The sequence below is a fragment of the Saccostrea cucullata genome, unplaced genomic scaffold, assembly GCF_032062105.1.
Source record: "Saccostrea cucullata isolate Sc308-1 unplaced genomic scaffold, CSIRO_AGI_Scuc_v1 ctg4093, whole genome shotgun sequence".
Classification (NCBI taxonomy): Eukaryota; Metazoa; Mollusca; class Bivalvia; order Ostreida; family Ostreidae; genus Saccostrea; species Saccostrea cuccullata.
The window spans coordinates 43,810-49,331 of NW_026931970.1; the positions used below are offsets into that span (position 1 = coordinate 43,810).

At 32.3% G+C, this 5,522-nt stretch overlaps 1 long non-coding RNA gene across 1 annotated transcript; it reads left to right on the forward strand.

The window, feature by feature from the left end:
• The first annotated feature begins 496 nt into the window (after positions 1-496).
• On the forward strand, positions 497-1,022 carry LOC134234131 (uncharacterized). The gene is made up of 3 exons (XR_009985123.1): positions 497-579; positions 670-725; positions 894-1,022. It is a non-coding gene; the product is annotated as an uncharacterized LOC134234131 (long non-coding RNA).
• Positions 1,023-5,522: the final 4,500 nt, after the last annotated feature.

Below are 5,522 nucleotides of genomic sequence, written 5' to 3' on the forward strand. Positions count from 1 at the left end.
GTAGAAAAATGCATAGCAATTCAAAAAATTATAATGAACAATTTTTAAAATCTATGGTTTTTGAGTTATAAACATTTATTGAAACACAAACTTGACATATTTCTTGAATGAAATACTGTTTATTTAATATTTCATTCTTTTTTTAAAATCAGAGGGGTAGTGTGAATGTGTTTAAAAATCTTATTATGTAACTTGACATGTAACTTTTTGATAAAAAAAACCTAACAATTGGTATAAAGCAAATCAGACAAAATACAACCAAATGAAAGGTTACATTTTCTAAAAATGGCATCATAACTGTATATCAAAAAGATTTTTTGTAATTTCTGCAACGGAAATTTTATAAGTGCTGAATTTTAAGTTGAAATAGAATGTATTTTAGGTTATAAGTTGAGAATAAGGGGTTGCATAATTACAGGAAAATCACGAAATTGATTGTATTTCCTTGATCATTGGGTTTAAGTTTATAACATTAAATTGGTTTTGAAGGTTGTTTCTTTTTTAAATACCAATGGCTTTAAATATCTTCTGGACTGGATTGACTTTCATATTCAGTAATATGCTTTTCTCAAAACTGGTGTGAGTTTTGATTTAGAATTCATAGAATTTTTTTTAAATGTCGATGATTAACTAGGACTTATTATTTATGTATTTTCTTTTAAATTTTAGAGTTGGTTTTGAAGACTGTTCTTCAAATTATCAAAGAGTTGGAAGCGCCTGCCTAGGTTTCTAATTTAATATTGTTTTATTTTAATGTTGATAACCTAGCGCAATTCGATAGTATTTAGTAAAAACTTGCTAATATATTAAATTTGAAGTTAAGTGTTTTTATAAAACAGTTCATAAAAATTTTATGAGAAAATGTATCTTGTGTACTGATTTTTTTCATGTAGAATGTCCCTAGGGTTATTTTGGGAAAAACTTTCTTGTTCCTTGTCCAGAAAAGATGTATGGAAAATTATGTGCGGGAATTCGCGATTGCTTGCCCGAAGAATGTGATTTCAAGGATGGATGTCGCGAACCACGAGGTAAGCCCTGTTTTGATGTAGATCAAGGAAGTATTTATTGATTTAAAACAGAAACTTATCTGTTAGTGATTATCTTAAAAAATCTAAAACATGCTTGTCATTGATTGTAAGCTTTTTTTTTAAATAGGCAAACTTGTTATTCCATTAGATTCATGATAATTACAGGCAAAAATTGCACACCTTGGAGGAGCTCAACAGATGCTCGCAAGAAATTCGCAAACGTGCCGTCACTATTTCAATTATTGGTACAGTAGTATGTTGTTTGCTTATTATGTATATTATTCACGAGATACGTAATCTCAAGTATTTTTGCTGTACAAGAAAGAAGATGTGTTCAAAAGTTTTGAAGAATATCTAATTATTGAGAAAAAAGAGGAGTATCATCGACCTATCAAGCAATGACTATGGGTAGACCGAAAAAAAAAGAAATTTGAAAACTTTACATGAAGTTCAAATTGCTTTAAAGAATTATATGCAAGAATTGTTGTAAAAGCTGTAACATGAATATCATGCTATTTTTATGAATCTTTTTTTCCAAAAATATTTTGTATGGATTCTAAAAATCATTATTTTTATTGATCATATCTTCGATAACATTGATGATATTTTCATGTACATGTATGAAGGGAGAACAAAAAGATCGCGAACTAATTGAAAATCTTTCATAAAACAATCAAAATTTGGTTTTGCTGTTGATATTTTTTTTTAATATTCTTGTCAAATTTAAAAGCAAATTTGCTTTTTTGAACAACAAAGTCCCTATTGTTCTACGCATGCTCAACGGCATTGTTATCGGTCAATTAAGGTAGGACCAAATAGATAGGTCAAAATTTTCCTCAAATTCAATTTTTCTGAAACTTTGAGATTTGTTTCTTGGATACAAAATCTCTCTTCATAATGATATGAAAGAAATTCAACCGCACATTTTTTGCCCACATAGTCTGAAATATGGCCTATCAGACCCCTGGAAAAAGATTGCGAAATCAGACATTCGACTTGAGAATGAGCCTTATTTTAGAATTTTCAATTGATCTATTGCAAATTTGTGTAATACTTTCAATAAAGACAACCTTTTTGTTACTTTAAATCAGTAAGTTACATTGATACTGGAAAATTTGGGTAAAATATTAAGTGAAATAGAACATACATTGTAACTGAAACTGAAAATTCACATGTAAATATCTGACAGTTTAACCCCTTCACTTCCGTATCGGTCAAATTGACGGGTGTTGCTAAAACGCGGAACGGAAAACGGAACGGAAAGCGGAACGGAACGGAAAACGGAAAATTTTACGTCAAACAAATAACATAGATTCAATATAAATCAGATAAAAGAGCAATATTCTTGTTGTAAAAGTCATTTCTAATAAAAAATTATTGTAAACTATTATTATATATTCATGAGTCATACACACCCTCCGTGGAAAAAATGCTACTGAAAGACCCCCCCCCCCCCCACACACACACGAAATAGGATTTTCGTGTTGGGGCAAAGGACTAGCTTGGTCCCCTGTCTCATCCTTGCCACGGCAGTGACGCGGAGTATACGAAGCAAAACAGGGACAGGGAACCAGGCTAGGCAAAGGACATACTAGTATTCCCCTTTTTTTGCTTGTCAAATTTGTTGTATATTGAAATTTTTTTCTGACCCCCATCCCTCTTTCAATTTGTTTCCAATGCCAATGTCTGAAAAGACAAAAATAACTAGTCATGCTATTCAGATTACGCACGCAGTGTCGAATTCGCGAGTCATGAAAGGGGGATGGTAGTTTCGGGTCTGTGTAGGTCCCACAGCCAAATTAAAAATTGATTTATTAAAACTTATGTACATTTTGGACACAAAAAAGGGGGCAGACCTAATACAACTTCTAAGACCTTGCGCTGAGCGGGAAAACAAACTCATTTTTACGGGGTCATTCATCTACGCCCCCCCCCAACATGCACACATATGTGCCGCAAACAAACAAAATTTAACTTCAATGAATGCAAAGATTCTGCAATCTGCATTATCTACCACAACTTTGTCTATCCAGAGAAGGACTCTATTTTGAATGAAATTTTAACAACCATTGTGTATAAGAGTTGTCTATTCGAGCTCGCCGTAAAGGTTTGCCCTATCTTTATATTTTTTTAACATTTTCTTCTCTTTCCATGGTTCGTTTAGATATCAAATATTTGCCCCCCCCCTCCAGTCATAACCTTTTTACTATGGAAATGTTCGTTCAAGTTCACATTCTCACCCTAATAGATTCCGTTTTCCGTTCCGTTCCGCTTTCCGTTCCGTTTTCCGTTCCGCGTTTTAGCAACACCCCAAATTGACCGGTGGCGCGTTAAAACACGACTTCGCGAAAACAATCTATTTTGTGGTAGCATGAAGGTATATAAGCTATATATCATCTTTTTGGAAATTTTTTCTACTTTTAAAATATCTAAAAAGATTATATCTTGATTGCCGGTATTTAATCGATTTTACGTTGTAAAGACAAACGAGACTTTTTGAAAATGGCGTAATTTTCCAAAGCGATTGCCGATTTTCCAGACGATTGACAATTTTTTTTCTCATTAACTTTGTAAGAAAGCATGGTATATTCTTAAAGCATATTTTCTCTACTTTTAAAATATGTAAAAATTATTGTTATTACTTTAAGGTATATCTTAAAAACAAGAATTTTCTTGCACTTATGTGTTTTTTCTCGATTTTATTCGTAATATTTAAACAAAACTCAGTTTTACGTTTATTTCTGTGTTGAAATAGGGAAAACAAAATAAAGCTGGTAAAAGTAGAGATAATTTCCTTTCCAACAAGCCCTTATAGGCCTTCTTACGCTCAGTATTTTCTTAATTACGATAATTTGTGACCTTCGCATAGTTTTTATGGAAAATCGGTCAATATTTACATGTAACGTCAAGGTCGATATTGTTGCGTCTTACTCGAAAAAACAAACTCTTTTATAAGACTTTTTTGACCATTTAAATATATTTTTTTACTGAAATAAATGCATAATACAAAATAAAATAAAAAAAAAAAAACAGATTTCAAAAAACAAATTATACTTTCGTTCTGCCTTTCGTGTTCAGTGAATGTTGATTTATTCATCTACATGTAGGCCCTAATGATGTATTTTTCATGAAGTGATATACAATATTGATAAAAATTGTAGATTTCCAAAACGTCGATCTTTACTAAAAAAATCAATCAGATTTTAATATTGTTGTATCTTGTTATACTGTATACTTATTAATTTGCAATTTAATTAGATCTATATTTAACAATACAAAAACTCGTATTTATAAATAAATACGACTCATCACTGTATGAGTTGATACGAATTGAAATAAACACGTGTTTCCGCTGTGATAGCTGTAAACAAAAACATGATCCGAAATCTGAATTATTTCACGACGAAGATCCTCACACCAATGAATCAAATAATACGGACATGCCTTTGGTATTAGCAGGTGAGAATATGTGTATATTGACTGAAACGTTTAAGTTTAAAACGCATTAGTTCACGTTCAAAAGAAAACTAAATGTACACATGTACTAGATCTGGAACACTTCTAGTATACCGGTCCCCATAAATATGGCGCTAAAATAGGTGCCGCCGAAGGCGGTGTACAATATATAGACGATCGCGTGAGCGATCGACAAAATCGAAAAAGAAGCCACAAATTGCAAATTTGACCCCAAATTCGTGTTCCTTGTGAAAAAATGGGTTTAAAAACTGGTTTTTAAACACAGTTTTTTAAATGAGAATTAAAAGATTTCGTAAAATAACGTACTTGTTTAGGAAGTAAATCCCCATCTTGCGTTGTTTAGGAATGTAGTCACATGATCAATTTTTGACGTAATCTCATAAATATTCATGAGTTGCGTCACTTATGTGTTGACGTAATGAAGAAATGCCTGATAGGACTCAAAGTCCAATGCTATTAAAATTGCGTGATTTTTGTGAGAAATACAGGGATTTAACAAATGTTGGCTAATTACTGGTCATCGATGGATTGAATTGTGCATCATTATCGATTTGAAAGGAAAAATATTCTGAATATTTGGACATGATTAGGAGGTCAGGATATCGAGCTGCAGTAAACGGTAAGTCGCTTTTACAATGACTTGCCTAAACTCAGCGCTGAAAATCGTTATGTTTCGACAATAGAGTTGATTTACCCGAACTTTCATTTCTTAAACTTTCCTGTTCTTTGTAAAGCAAAAATTTCGTGAACTAAACCAAAGTGTAAGATATCGGCGCGATTCGACAGGCTGATTCATGCAAGTTTTTGGTCACAAAAGGCACTCATAGTGCCTTTTGTACGCAAAAATGACATGAATAAGCCCAAAGTCAGAAAGATTACAGAGTGGATTTATAAAACAACCCCAACTTTAAATAATATTTAACCTAACCCTAATCACTCGATCGGATGCGTTTTGTTGAAGCGAGTGGGAAATTGCGGTTTGTTTACATTCTGCATATCAACGGCAAGGGAAATAAC